Genomic DNA, 13744 nt, shown 5'->3' on the forward strand with positions numbered 1-13744 from the left:
AATTATGTTCCTTTATACTCCCTCCGAGGAGGAGAGAACATCCTATTTCTCTACAACCCACCCTGGAGCAGAAAACATACTGTTCCTTTATACCCCTCCTTAGAAAAGAGAACATTCTGTTCCTCTATACCCCTCCCTGGAAGAGAGAACATTCTGTTCCTCTATACTCCCTCCTTAGAGGAGAGAGCATACTGTTCCTCTTTACACCTCCCTAGAAGAGAGAACATTCTGTTCCTCTATACCCCTCCCTGGAAGAGAGAACATTCTGTTCCTCTATACCCCTTCCTAGAAGAGAGAACATTCTGTTCCTCTTCCCTGGAAGAGAGAACAAAACTGTTCCTCAATACAATTTTGGGCAATCCAACTTTACAGGTTTTCACAACTTTCATGGAAAGCCCTTCATATAACCATTGTAAACTTAGTTAAAATTTACTGTTACTTTGTATATTTTAATTTTTATATTGCGAAAAAAATTGAAATGAATTGAATTGAATTGAATACCCCTCCCTGGAGGAAAGAACATCACATTTTGCTTCACCCCTCCCTAGAAAATATAACATTCAGTTCCTTGATCTAACCCGCTTACTAGAAGAGAGAACATCCTGTTCCTCCATGCCCCTCCCTAGAAGAGAAAACATCCTGTTCCTCTTTAACCCTCCCTAGAAGAGAGAACATTCTGTTCCTCCATACCCCTCCCTGGAAAAGAGAACATTCTGCTCCTGTATACCCCTCCCTAGATAAGAGAACATCCTGTTCCTCAATGCCCCTCCCTAGAAATGAGAACATTCTATTCCTCTTTACTCCTCCCTAGATGAGAGAACATCCTGTTCCTCTTTAACCCTCCCTAGAAGAGAGAACAATCTGTTCCTCTATACCCCTCCCTGGAAGGGAGAACATTCTGTTCCTACATACCCCTCCCTAGATGAGAGAACATCCTGTTCCTCTTTACCCCTCCCTAGAAGAGAGAACATTCTATTCCTCTTTACCCCTCCCTAGAAGAGAGAACATTCTATTCCTCTTTACTCCTCCCTAGATGAGAGAACATCCTGTTCCTCTTTAACCCTCCCTAGAAGAGAGAACATTCTGTTCTTCTGTACCCCTCCCTGGAAGGGAGAACATTCTGTTCCTATATACCCCTCCCTAGATAAGAGAACATCCTGTTCCTCAATGCCCCTCCCTAAAAGAGAGAACCTCCAAATACTCTACACCCCTTCCTGGAAGAGAGAACATTCGGTTCCTCTTTACCCCTCCCTGGAAGAGAAAAATTTCTGTTCCTCCATGCCCCTCCCTAAAAGAAATAACATACTGTTCCTCTACACCCCTCCCTAGAAGAGAGAACAAACTTTTCTTCTATACCCCTCCCTGGAAGAGAGAACATTCTGTTCCTCTATACACCTCCCTGGAAGAGAGAACATTGTGTTCCTCTATACCCCTACCTAGGGGAGAGAACATTCTGTTCCTCTTCCCTGGAAGAGAGAACAAAACTGTTCCTCAATACAATTTCGGCGATCCAACTTCACAGGTTTTCGCAACCTTCATGGAACCCCGAATATAACCTTGTAAACATTGTTAAAATTTACCGTTACTTTGTATATTTTAATTTTTATACTGCGAAATAAAATTGAATTGAATTGAAGTGAAGACCCCTCCATGGAGGAAAGAACATCACATTTTGCTTCATCCCCTCCCTAAAAAATATAACATTCAGTTCCGTGATCTAACCCCCTTACTAGAAGAGGGAACATCCTGTTCCTCCATGCCCCTCCCTAGAAGAGAGAACATACTGTTCCTGCATACCCCTCCCTAGAAAAGAGAACATTTTGTTCCTACATACCCCTCCCTAGATGAGAGAACATTATGTTCCTTTATACTCCCTCCGAGGAGGAGAGAACATCCTATTTCTCTACAACCCACCCTGGAGCAGAAAACATACTGTTCCTTTATACCCCTACTTAGAAAAGAGAACATTCTGTTCCTCTATACCCCTCCCTGGAAGAGAGAACATTCTGTTCCTCTATACTCCCTCCTTAGAGGAGAGAGCATACTGTTCCTCTTTACACCTCCCTAGAAGAGAGAACATTCTGTTCCTCTATACCCCTCCCTGGAAGAGAGAACATTCTGTTCCTCTATACCCCTTCCTAGAAGAGAGAACATTCTGTTCCTCTTCCCTGGAAGAGAGAACAAAACTGTTCCTCAATACAATTTTGGGCAATCCAACTTTACAGGTTTTCACAACTTTCATGGAAAGCCCTTCATATAACCATTGTAAACTTAGTTAAAATTTACTGTTACTTTGCATATTTTAATTTTTATATTGCGAAAAAAATTGAAATGAATTGAATTGAATTGAATACCCCTCCCTGGAGGAGAGAACATCACATTTTGCTTCACCCCTCCCTAGAAAATATAACATTCAGTTCCTTGATCTAACCCGCTTACTAGAAGAGAGAACATCCTGTTCCTCCATGCCCCTCCCTAGAAGAGAAAACATCCTGTTCCTCTTTAACCCTCCCTAGAAGAGAGAACATTCTGTTCCTCCATACCCCTCCCTGGAAGGGAGAACATTCTGTTCCTGTATACCCCTCCCTAGATAAGAGAACATCCTGTTCCTCAATGCCCCTCCCTAGAAGACAGAACCACCAAATACTCTACACCCCTTCCTGGAAGAGAGAACATTCGGTTCCTCTTTACCTCTCCCTGGAAGAGAGAACATTCTGTTCCTCTATACCCCTCCCTGGAAGAGAAAACATACTGTTCCTCTATACCCCTCCCTAGATGAGAGAACATCTTGTTCCTCTTTACCCCTCCCTAGAAATGAGAACATTCTATTCCTCTTTACTCCTCCCTAGATGAGAGAACATCCTGTTCCTCTTTAACCCTCCCTAGAAGAGAGAACAATCTGTTCCTCTATACCCCTCCCTGGAAGGGAGAACATTCTGTTCCTACATACCCCTCCCTAGATGAGAGAACATCCTGTTCCTCTTTACCCCTCCCTAGAAGAGAGAACATTCTATTCCTCTTTACCCCTCCCTAGAAGAGAGAACATTCTATTCCTCTTTACTCCTCCCTAGATGAGAGAACATCCTGTTCCTCTTTAACCCTCCCTAGAAGAGAGAACATTCTGTTCTTCTGTACCCCTCCCTGGAAGGGAGAACATTCTGTTCCTATATACCCCTCCCTAGATAAGAGAACATCCTGTTCCTCTTTACCCCTCCCTAGATGAGAGAACATCTTGTTCCTCTTTACCCCTCCCTAGAAATGAGAACATTCTATTCCTCTTTACTCCTCCCTAGATGAGAGAACATCCTGTTCCTCTTTAACCCTCCCTAGAAGAGAGAACAATCTGTTCCTCTATACCCCTCCCTGGAAGGGAGAACATTCTGTTCCTACATACCCCTCCCTAGATGAGAGAACATTCTGTTCCTACATACCCCTCCCTAGATGAGAGAACATTCGGTTCCTCTTTACCCCTCCCTGGAAGAGAAAAATTTCTGTTCCTCCATGCCCCTCCCTGAAAGAAATAACATAATGTTCCTCTACACCCCTCCCTAGAAGAGAGAACAAACTTTTCTTCTATACCCCTCCCTGGAAGAGAGAACATTCTGTTCCTCTATACACCTCCCTGGAAGAGAGAACATTCTGTTCCTCTATACCCCTACCTAGGAGAGAGAACATTCTGTTCCTCTTCCCTGGAAGAGAGAACAAAACTGTTCCTCAATACAATTTCGGCGATCCAACTTCACAGGTTTTCGCAACCTTCATGGAACCCCGAATATAACCTTGTAAACATTGTTAAAATTTACCGTTACTTTGTATATGTTAATTTTTATACTGCGAAATAAAATTGAATTGAATTGAAGGGAAGACCCCTCCATGGAGGAAAGAACATCACATTTTGCTTCATCCCCTCCCTAAAAAATATAACATTCAGTTCCGTGATCTAACCCCCTTACTAGAAGAGGGTACATCCTGTTCCTCCATGCCCCTCCCTAGAAGAGAGAACATACTGTTCCTGCATACCCCTCCCTAGAAAAGAGAACATTTTGTTCCTACATACCCCTCCCTAGATGAGAGAACATTATGTTCCTTTATACTCCCTCCGAGGAGGAGAGAACATCCTATTTCTCTACAACCCACCCTGGAGCAGAAAACATACTGTTCCTTTATACCCCTACTTAGAAAAGAGAACATTCTGTTCCTCTATACCCCTCCCTGGAAGAGAGAACATTCTGTTCCTCTATACTCCCTCCTTAGAGGAGAGAGCATACTGTTCCTCTTTACACCTCCCTAGAAGAGAGAACATTCTGTTCCTCTATACCCCTCCCTGGAAGAGAGAACATTCTGTTCCTCTATACCCCTTCCTAGAAGAGAGAACATTCTGTTCCTCTTCCCTGGAAGAGAGAACAAAACTGTTCCTCAATACAATTTTGGGCAATCCAACTTTACAGGTTTTCACAACTTTCATGGAAAGCCCTTCATATAACCATTGTAAACTTAGTTAAAATTTACTGTTACTTTGCATATTTTAATTTTTATATTGCGAAAAAAATTGAAATGAATTGAATTGAATTGAATACCCCTCCCTGGAGGAGAGAACATCACATTTTGCTTCACCCCTCCCTAGAAAATATAACATTCAGTTCCTTGATCTAACCCGCTTACTAGAAGAGAGAACATCCTGTTCCTCCATGCCCCTCCCTAGAAGAGAAAACATCCTGTTCCTCTTTAACCCTCCCTAGAAGAGAGAACATTCTGTTCCTCCATACCCCTCCCTGGAAGGGAGAACATTCTGTTCCTGTATACCCCTCCCTAGATAAGAGAACATCCTGTTCCTCAATGCCCCTCCCTAGAAGACAGAACCACCAAATACTCTACACCCCTTCCTGGAAGAGAGAACATTCGGTTCCTCTTTACCTCTCCCTGGAAGAGAGAACATTCTGTTCCTCTATACCCCTCCCTGGAAGAGAAAACATACTGTTCCTCTATACCCCTCCCTAGATGAGAGAACATCTTGTTCCTCTTTACCCCTCCCTAGAAATGAGAACATTCTATTCCTCTTTACTCCTCCCTAGATGAGAGAACATCCTGTTCCTCTTTAACCCTCCCTAGAAGAGAGAACAATCTGTTCCTCTATACCCCTCCCTGGAAGGGAGAACATTCTGTTCCTACATACCCCTCCCTAGATGAGAGAACATCCTGTTCCTCTTTACCCCTCCCTAGAAGAGAGAACATTCTATTCCTCTTTACCCCTCCCTAGAAGAGAGAACATTCTATTCCTCTTTACTCCTCCCTAGATGAGAGAACATCCTGTTCCTCTTTAACCCTCCCTAGAAGAGAGAACATTCTGTTCTTCTGTACCCCTCCCTGGAAGGGAGAACATTCTGTTCCTATATACCCCTCCCTAGATAAGAGAACATCCTGTTCCTCTTTACCCCTCCCTAGATGAGAGAACATCTTGTTCCTCTTTACCCCTCCCTAGAAATGAGAACATTCTATTCCTCTTTACTCCTCCCTAGATGAGAGAACATCCTGTTCCTCTTTAACCCTCCCTAGAAGAGAGAACAATCTGTTCCTCTATACCCCTCCCTGGAAGGGAGAACATTCTGTTCCTACATACCCCTCCCTAGATGAGAGAACATTCTGTTCCTACATACCCCTCCCTAGATGAGAGAACATTCGGTTCCTCTTTACCCCTCCCTGGAAGAGAAAAATTTCTGTTCCTCCATGCCCCTCCCTGAAAGAAATAACATAATGTTCCTCTACACCCCTCCCTAGAAGAGAGAACAAACTTTTCTTCTATACCCCTCCCTGGAAGAGAGAACATTCTGTTCCTCTATACACCTCCCTGGAAGAGAGAACATTCTGTTCCTCTATACCCCTACCTAGGAGAGAGAACATTCTGTTCCTCTTCCCTGGAAGAGAGAACAAAACTGTTCCTCAATACAATTTCGGCGATCCAACTTCACAGGTTTTCGCAACCTTCATGGAACCCCGAATATAACCTTGTAAACATTGTTAAAATTTACCGTTACTTTGTATATGTTAATTTTTATACTGCGAAATAAAATTGAATTGAATTGAAGGGAAGACCCCTCCATGGAGGAAAGAACATCACATTTTGCTTCATCCCCTCCCTAAAAAATATAACATTCAGTTCCGTGATCTAACCCCCTTACTAGAAGAGGGTACATCCTGTTCCTCCATGCCCCTCCCTAGAAGAGAGAACATACTGTTCCTGCATACCCCTCCCTAGAAAAGAGAACATTTTGTTCCTACATACCCCTCCCTAGATGAGAGAACATTATGTTCCTTTATACTCCCTCCGAGGAGGAGAGAACATCCTATTTCTCTACAACCCACCCTGGAGCAGAAAACATACTGTTCCTTTATACCCCTACTTAGAAAAGAGAACATTCTGTTCCTCTATACCCCTCCCTGGAAGAGAGAACATTCTGTTCCTCTATACTCCCTCCTTAGAGGAGAGAGCATACTGTTCCTCTTTACACCTCCCTAGAAGAGAGAATAAACTTTTCCTCTATACCCCTCCCTGGAAGAGAAAACATCCTGTTCCTCCATGCCCCTCCTTAAAAGAGAAAAATTTCTGTTCCTCCATGCCCTCCCTGAAAGAAAGAACATTCTGTTCCTCTATACTCCCTCCTTAGAGGAGAGAACAAATTGTTCCTCTACATCCCTCCCTAGAAAACATCCTGTTCCTCTATACCCCTACCTAGGAGAGAGAACATTCTGTTCCTCTATACCCCTCCTGGAAAAGAGAACATCCAGTTCTGCTTAACCCCTCCCTAGAAAATATAACATTTAGTTCCTCGATCTAACCCCTTCCCTAGAAGAGAGAACATTCTGTTCCTCCATGCCCTTCCCTGGAAGAGAGAACAAACTTTTCCTCTATACCCCTCCCTGGAAGAGAAAACATCCTGTTCCTCCATGCCCCTCCTTAAAAGAGAAAAATTTCTGTTCCTCCATGCCCTCCCTGAAAGAAAGAACATTCTGTTCCTCTATACTCCCTCCTTAGAGGAGAGAACAAATTGTTCCTCTACATCCCTCCCTAGAAAACATCCTGTTCCTCTATACCCCTACCTAGGAGAGAGAACATTCTGTTCCTCTATACCCCTCCTGGAAAAGAGAACATCCAGTTCTGCTTAACCCCTCCCTAGAAAATATAACATTTAGTTCCTCAATCTAACCCCTTCCCTAGAAGAGAGAACATTCTGTTCCTCCATGCCCTTCCCTCGAAGAGAGAACATTCTGTTCCTCTACAGCCTTCCCTAGGAAGACAAAATACTGTTCCTATACACCCCTTACTAGAACAAAGAGCATACTGTGCCCTTTATACCCCTCCTTAGAAGAGAGCGTACTGTTCCTGTATACCCCTCCCTGTAAGAGAGAACTTTCTGTTCCTCCATAACCCTCCCTGTAAGAAAGAACTTTCTGTTCCTCTACAGCCTTCCCTAGGAAGTCAACGTTCGGTTCCTATACACCCCTACCTAGAACAAAGAGCATACTGTTCCCTTTATACCCCTCCTTAGAAGAGAGATCATCCTGTTCCTCCATGCCCCTACCTAGAAGAGAGAACATACTGTTCCTGCATACCCCTCCCTAGAAAAGAGAACATTTTGTTCCTACATACCCCTCCCTAGATGAGAGAAAATTATGTTCCTTTATACTCCCTCCGAGGAGGAGAGAACATCCTATTTCTCTACAACCCACCCTGGAGCAGAAAACATACTGTTACTTTATACCCCTCCTTAGAAAAGAGAACATTCTGTTCCTCTATACCCCTCCCTGGAAGAGAGAACATTCTGTTCCTCTATACTCCCTCCTTAGAGGAGAGAGCATACTGTTCCTCTTTACACCTCCCTAGAAGAGAGAACATTCTGTTCCTCTATACCCCTCCCTGGAAGAGAGAACATTCTGTTCCTCTATACCCCTTCCTAGAAGAGAGAACATTCTGTTCCTCTTCCCTGGAAGAGAGAACAAAACTGTTCCTCAATACAATTTTGGGCAATCCAACTTTACAGGTTTTCACAACTTTCATGGAAAGCCCTTCATATAACCATTGTAAACTTAGTTAAAATTTACTGTTACTTTGTATATTTTAATTTTTATATTGCGAAAAAAATTGAAATGAATTGAATTGAATTGAATACCCCTCCCTGGAGGAAAGAACATCACATTTTGCTTCACCCCTCCCTAGAAAATATAACATTCAGTTCCTTGATCTAACCCGCTTACTAGAAGAGAGAACATCCTGTTCCTCCATGCCCCTCCCTAGAAGAGAGAACATCCTGTTCCTCTTTAACCCTCCCTAGAAGAGAGAACATTCTGTTCCTCCATACCCCTCCCTGGAAGGGAGAACATTCTGTTCCTGTATACCCCTCCCTAGATAAGAGAACATCCTGTTCCTCAATGCCCCTCCCTAGAAGACAGAACCACCAAATACTCTACACCCCTTCCTGGAAGAGAGAACATTCGGTTCCTCTTTACCTCTCCCTGGAAGAGAGAACATTCTGTTCCTCTATACCCCTCCCTGGAAGAGAAAACATACTGTTCCTCTAAACCCCTCCCTAGATGAGAGAACATCTTGTTCCTCTTTACCCCTCCCTAGAAATGAGAACATTCTATTCCTCTTTACTCCTCCCTAGATGAGAGAACATCCTGTTCCTCTTTAACCCTCCCTAGAAGAGAGAACAATCTGTTCCTCTATACCCCTCCCTGGAAGGGAGAACATTCTGTTCCTACATACCCCTCCCTAGATGAGAGAACATCCTGTTCCTCTTTACCCCTCCCTAGAAGAGAGAACATTCTATTCCTCTTTACTCCTCCCTAGATGAGAGAACATCCTGTTCCTCTTTAACCCTCCCTAGAAGAGAGAACATTCTGTTCTTCTGTACCCCTCCCTGGAAGGGAGAACATTCTGTTCCTATATACCCCTCCCTAGATAAGAGAACATCCTGTTCCTCAATGCCTCTCCCTAAAAGAGAGAACCTCCAAATACTCTACACCCCTTCCTGGAAGAGAGAACATTCGGTTCCTCTTTACCCCTCCCTGGAAGAGAAAAATTTCTGTTCCTCCATGCCCCTCCCTGAAAGAAATAACATACTGTTCCTCTACACCCCTCCCTAGAAGAGAGAACAAACTTTTCTTCTATACCCCTCCCTGGAAGAGAGAACATTCTGTTCCTCTATACACCTCCCTGGAAGAGAGAACATTCTGTTCCTCTATACCCCTACCTAGGAGAGAGAACATTCTGTTCCTCTTCCCTGGAAGAGAGAACAAAACTGTTCCTCAATACAATTTCGGCGATCCAACTTCACAGGTTTTCGCAACCTTCATGGAACCCCGAATATAACCTTGTAAACATTGTTAAAATTTACCGTTACTTTGTATATGTTAATTTTTATACTGCGAAATAAAATTGAATTGAATTGAAGTGAAGACCCCTCCATGGAGGAAAGCACATCACATTTTGCTTCATCCCCTCCCTAAAAAATATAACATTCAGTTCCGTGATCTAACCCCCTTACTAGAAGAGGGAACATCCTGTTCCTCCATGCCCCTCCCTAGAAGAGAGAACATACTGTTCCTCCATGCCCCTCCCTAGAAGAGAGAACATACTGTTCATCTATACCCCTCCCTAAGAGAGAGAACATCCTAATCCGCAAAACCCGTCCCTTGAAGGGAGAACATTCTGTTCCGCGATACCCCTCCCTGGAAGAGAGAACAAACTTTTCCTCTATACCCCTCCCTGGAAGAGAAAACATCCTGTTCCTCCATGCCCCTCCTTAAAAGAGAAACATTTCTGTTCCTCCATGCCCTCCCTGAAAGAAAGAACATTCTGTTCCTCTATACTCCCTCCTTAGAGGAGAGAACAAACTGTTCCTCTACATCCCTCCCTAGAAGAGAGAACATTCTGTTCATATTTACGCCTCCCAGGAAGAGAGCATACTGTACCTCTATACACCTCCCTAGAAGAGAGAACATTCTGTTCCTCTATATCCCTCCCTAGAAGAGAAAACATTCTGTTCCTCTATACCCCTCCTGGAAAAGAGAACATCCAGTTCTGCTTAACCCCTCCCTAGAAAATATAACATTTAGTTCCTCGATCTAACCCCTTCCCTAGAAGAGAGAACATTCTGTTCCTCCATGCCCTTCCCTAGAAGAGAGAACATTCTGTTCCTCCATGCCCTTCCCTAGAAGGGAGAACATTCTGTTCCTGTATACCCCTCCCTAGATAAGAGAACATCCTGTTCCTCAATGCTCCTCCCTAGAAGAGAGAACCACCAAATACTCTACACCCCTTCCTGGAAGAGAGAACATTCGGTTCCTCTTTACCCCTCCCTGGAAGAGAGAACATTCTGTTCCTCTATACCCCTCCCTGGAAGAGAAAACATTCTGTTCCTCTATACCCCTACCTAGGAGAGAGAACATTCTGTTCCTCTTCCCTGGAAGAGAGAACAAAACTGTTCCTCAATACAATTTCAGCGATCCAACTTCACAGGTTTTCGCAACCTTCATGGAACCCCGAATATAACCTTGTAAACATTGTTAAAATTTACCGTTACTTTGTATATTTTAATTTTTATACTGCGAAATAAAATTGAATTGAATTGAAGTGAAGACCCCTCCATGGAGGAAAGAACATCACATTTTGCTTCATCCCCTCCCTAAAAAATATAACATTCAGTTCCGTGATCTAACCCCCTTACTAGAAGAGGGAACATCCTGTTCCTCCATGCCCCTCCCTAGAAGAGAGAACATACTGTTCCTCCATGCCCCTCCCTAGAAGAGAGAACATACTGTTCATCTATACCCCTCCCTAAGAGAGAGAACATCCTAATCCGCAAAACCCGTCCCTTGAAGGGAGAACATTCTGTTCCGCGATACCCCTCCCTGGAAGAGAGAACAAACTTTTCCTCTATACCCCTCCCTGGAAGAGAAAACATCCTGTTCCTCCATGCCCCTCCTTAAAAGAGAAACATTTCTGTTCCTCCATGCCCTCCCTGAAAGAAAGAACATTCTGTTCCTCTATACTCCCTCCTTAGAGGAGAGAACAAACTGTTCCTCTACATCCCTCCCTAGAAGAGAGAACATTCTGTTCCTCTATATCCCTCCCTAGAAGAGAAAACATTCTGTTCCTCTATACCCCTCCTGGAAAAGAGAACATCCAGTTCTGCTTAACCCCTCCCTAGAAAATATAACATTTAGTTCCTCGATCTAACCCCTTCCCTAGAAGAGAGAACATTCTGTTCCTCCATGCCCTTCCCTAGAAGAGAGAACATTCTGTTCCTCCATACCCCTCCCTGGAAGGGAGAACATTCTGTTCCTGTATACCCCTCCCTAGATAAGAGAACATCCTGTTCCTCAATGCTCCTCCCTAGAAGAGAGAACCACCAAATACTCTACACCCCTTCCTGGAAGAGAGAACATTCGGTTCCTCTTTACCCCTCCCTGGAAGAGAGAACATTCTGTTCATCTATACCCCTCCCTGGAAGAGAAAACATACTGTTCCTCTATACCCCTCCCTAGATGAGAGAACATCCTGTTCCTCTGTACCCCTCCCTAGAAGAGAGAACATTCTATTCCTCTTTACTCCTCCCTAGATGAGAGAACATCCTGCCCCTCTTTAACCCTCCCTAGAAGAGAGAACAATCTGTTCTTCTATACCCCTCCCTGGAAGGGAGAACATTCTGTTCCTACATACCCCTCCCTAGATGAGAGAACATCCTGTTCCTCTTTACCCCTCCCTAGAAGAGAGAACATTCTATTCCTCTTTACTCCTCCCTAGATGAGAGAACATCCTGTTCCTCTTTAACCCTCCCTAGAAGAGAGAACATTCTGTTCTTCTATACCCCTCCCTGGAAGGGAGAACATTCTGTTCCTATATACCCCTCCCTAGATAAGAGAACATCCTGTTCCTCAATGCCCCTCCCTAAAAGAGAGAACCTCCAAATACTCTACACCCCTTCCTGGAAGAGAGAACATTCGGTTCCTCTTTACCCCTCCCTGGAAGAGAGAACATTCTATTCCTCTTTACCCCTCCCTGGAAGAGAAAATATCCTGTTCCTCTTTACCCCTTCCTAGAAGAGAGAACATTCTGTTCCTCTTTACCCGTTCCTAGAAGACAGAACATTCTGTTCCTCTTCCCTGGAAGAGAGAACAAAACTGTTCCGCAATACAATTTCGGCGATCCAACTTCACAGGTTTTCGCAACCTTCATGGAACCCCGAATATAACCTTGTAAACATTGTTAAAATTTACCGTTACTTTGTATATGTTAATTTTTATACTGCGAAATAAAATTGAATTGAATTGAAGTGAAGACCCCTCCATGGAGGAAAGAACATCACATTTTGCTAAATCCCCTCCCTAAAAAATATAACATTCAGTTCCTTGATTTAACCCCCATACTAGAAGAGGGAACATCCTGTTCCTCCATGCCCCTCCCTAGAAGAGAACATACTGTTCCTCCATGCCCCTCCCTAGGAGAGAGAACATTCTTTTCATATTTACGCCTCCAAGGAAGAGAGCATACTGTTCCTCTATACACCTCCCTAGAAGAGAGAACATCCTGTTCCTCTATATCCCTCCCTGGAAGAGAAAACATTCTGTTCCTCTATACCCCTCCTGGAAAAGAGAACATCCAGTTCTGCTTAACCCCTCCCTAGAAAATATAACATTTTGTTCCTACATACCCCTCCCTAGATGAGAGAACATTATGTTCCTCTATACTCCCTCCTTAGAGGAGAGAACAAACTGTTCCTCTACATCCCTCCCTAGAAGAGAGAACAAACTTTTCCTCTATACCCCTCCCTGGAAGAGAGAACATACTGTTCCTCTATACCCCTCCTGGAAAAGAGAACATCCAGTTCTGCTTAACCCCTCCCTAGAAAATATAACATTTAGTTCCTCGATCTAACCCCTTCCCTAGAAGAGAGAACATTCTGTTCCTCCATGCCCTTCCCTAGAAGAGAGAACATTCTGTTCCTCCATACCCCTCCCTGGAAGGGAGAACATTCTGTTCCTGTATACCCCTCCCTAGATAAGAGAACATCCTGTTCCTCAATGCTCCTCCCTAGAAGAGAGAACCACCAAATACTCTACACCCCTTCCTGGAAGAGAGAACATTCGGTTCCTCTTTACCCCTCCCTGGAAGAGAGAACATTCTGTTCCTCTATACCCCTCCCTGGAAGAGAAAACATTCTGTTCCTCTATACCCCTACCTAGGAGAGAGAACATTCTGTTCCTCTTCCCTGGAAGAGAGAACAAAACTGTTCCTCAATACAATTTCGGCGATCCAACTTCACAGGTTTTCGCAACCTTCATGGAACCCAGAATATAACCTTGTAAACATTGTTAAAATTTACCGTTACTTTGTATATTTTAATTTTTATACTGCGAAATAAAATTGAATTGAATTGAAGTGAAGACCCCTCCATGGAGGAAAGAACATCACATTTTGCTTCATCCCCTCCCTAAAAAATATAACATTCAGTTCCGTGATCTAACCCCCTTACTAGAAGAGGGAACATCCTGTTCCTCCATGCCCCTCCCTAGAAGAGAGAACATACTGTTCCTCCATGCCCCTCCCTAGAAGAGAGAACATACTGTTCATCTATACCCCTCCCTAAGAGAGAGAACATCCTAATCCGCAAAACCCGTCCCTTGAAGGGAGAACATTCTGTTCCGCGATACCCCTCCCTGGAAGAGAGAACAAACTTTTCCTCTA

This window comes from Strongylocentrotus purpuratus, unplaced genomic scaffold (genome assembly GCF_000002235.5).
Source record: "Strongylocentrotus purpuratus isolate Spur 01 unplaced genomic scaffold, Spur_5.0 spur5_scaffold_12, whole genome shotgun sequence".
In the NCBI taxonomy this organism is placed as follows: Eukaryota; Metazoa; Echinodermata; class Echinoidea; order Camarodonta; family Strongylocentrotidae; genus Strongylocentrotus; species Strongylocentrotus purpuratus.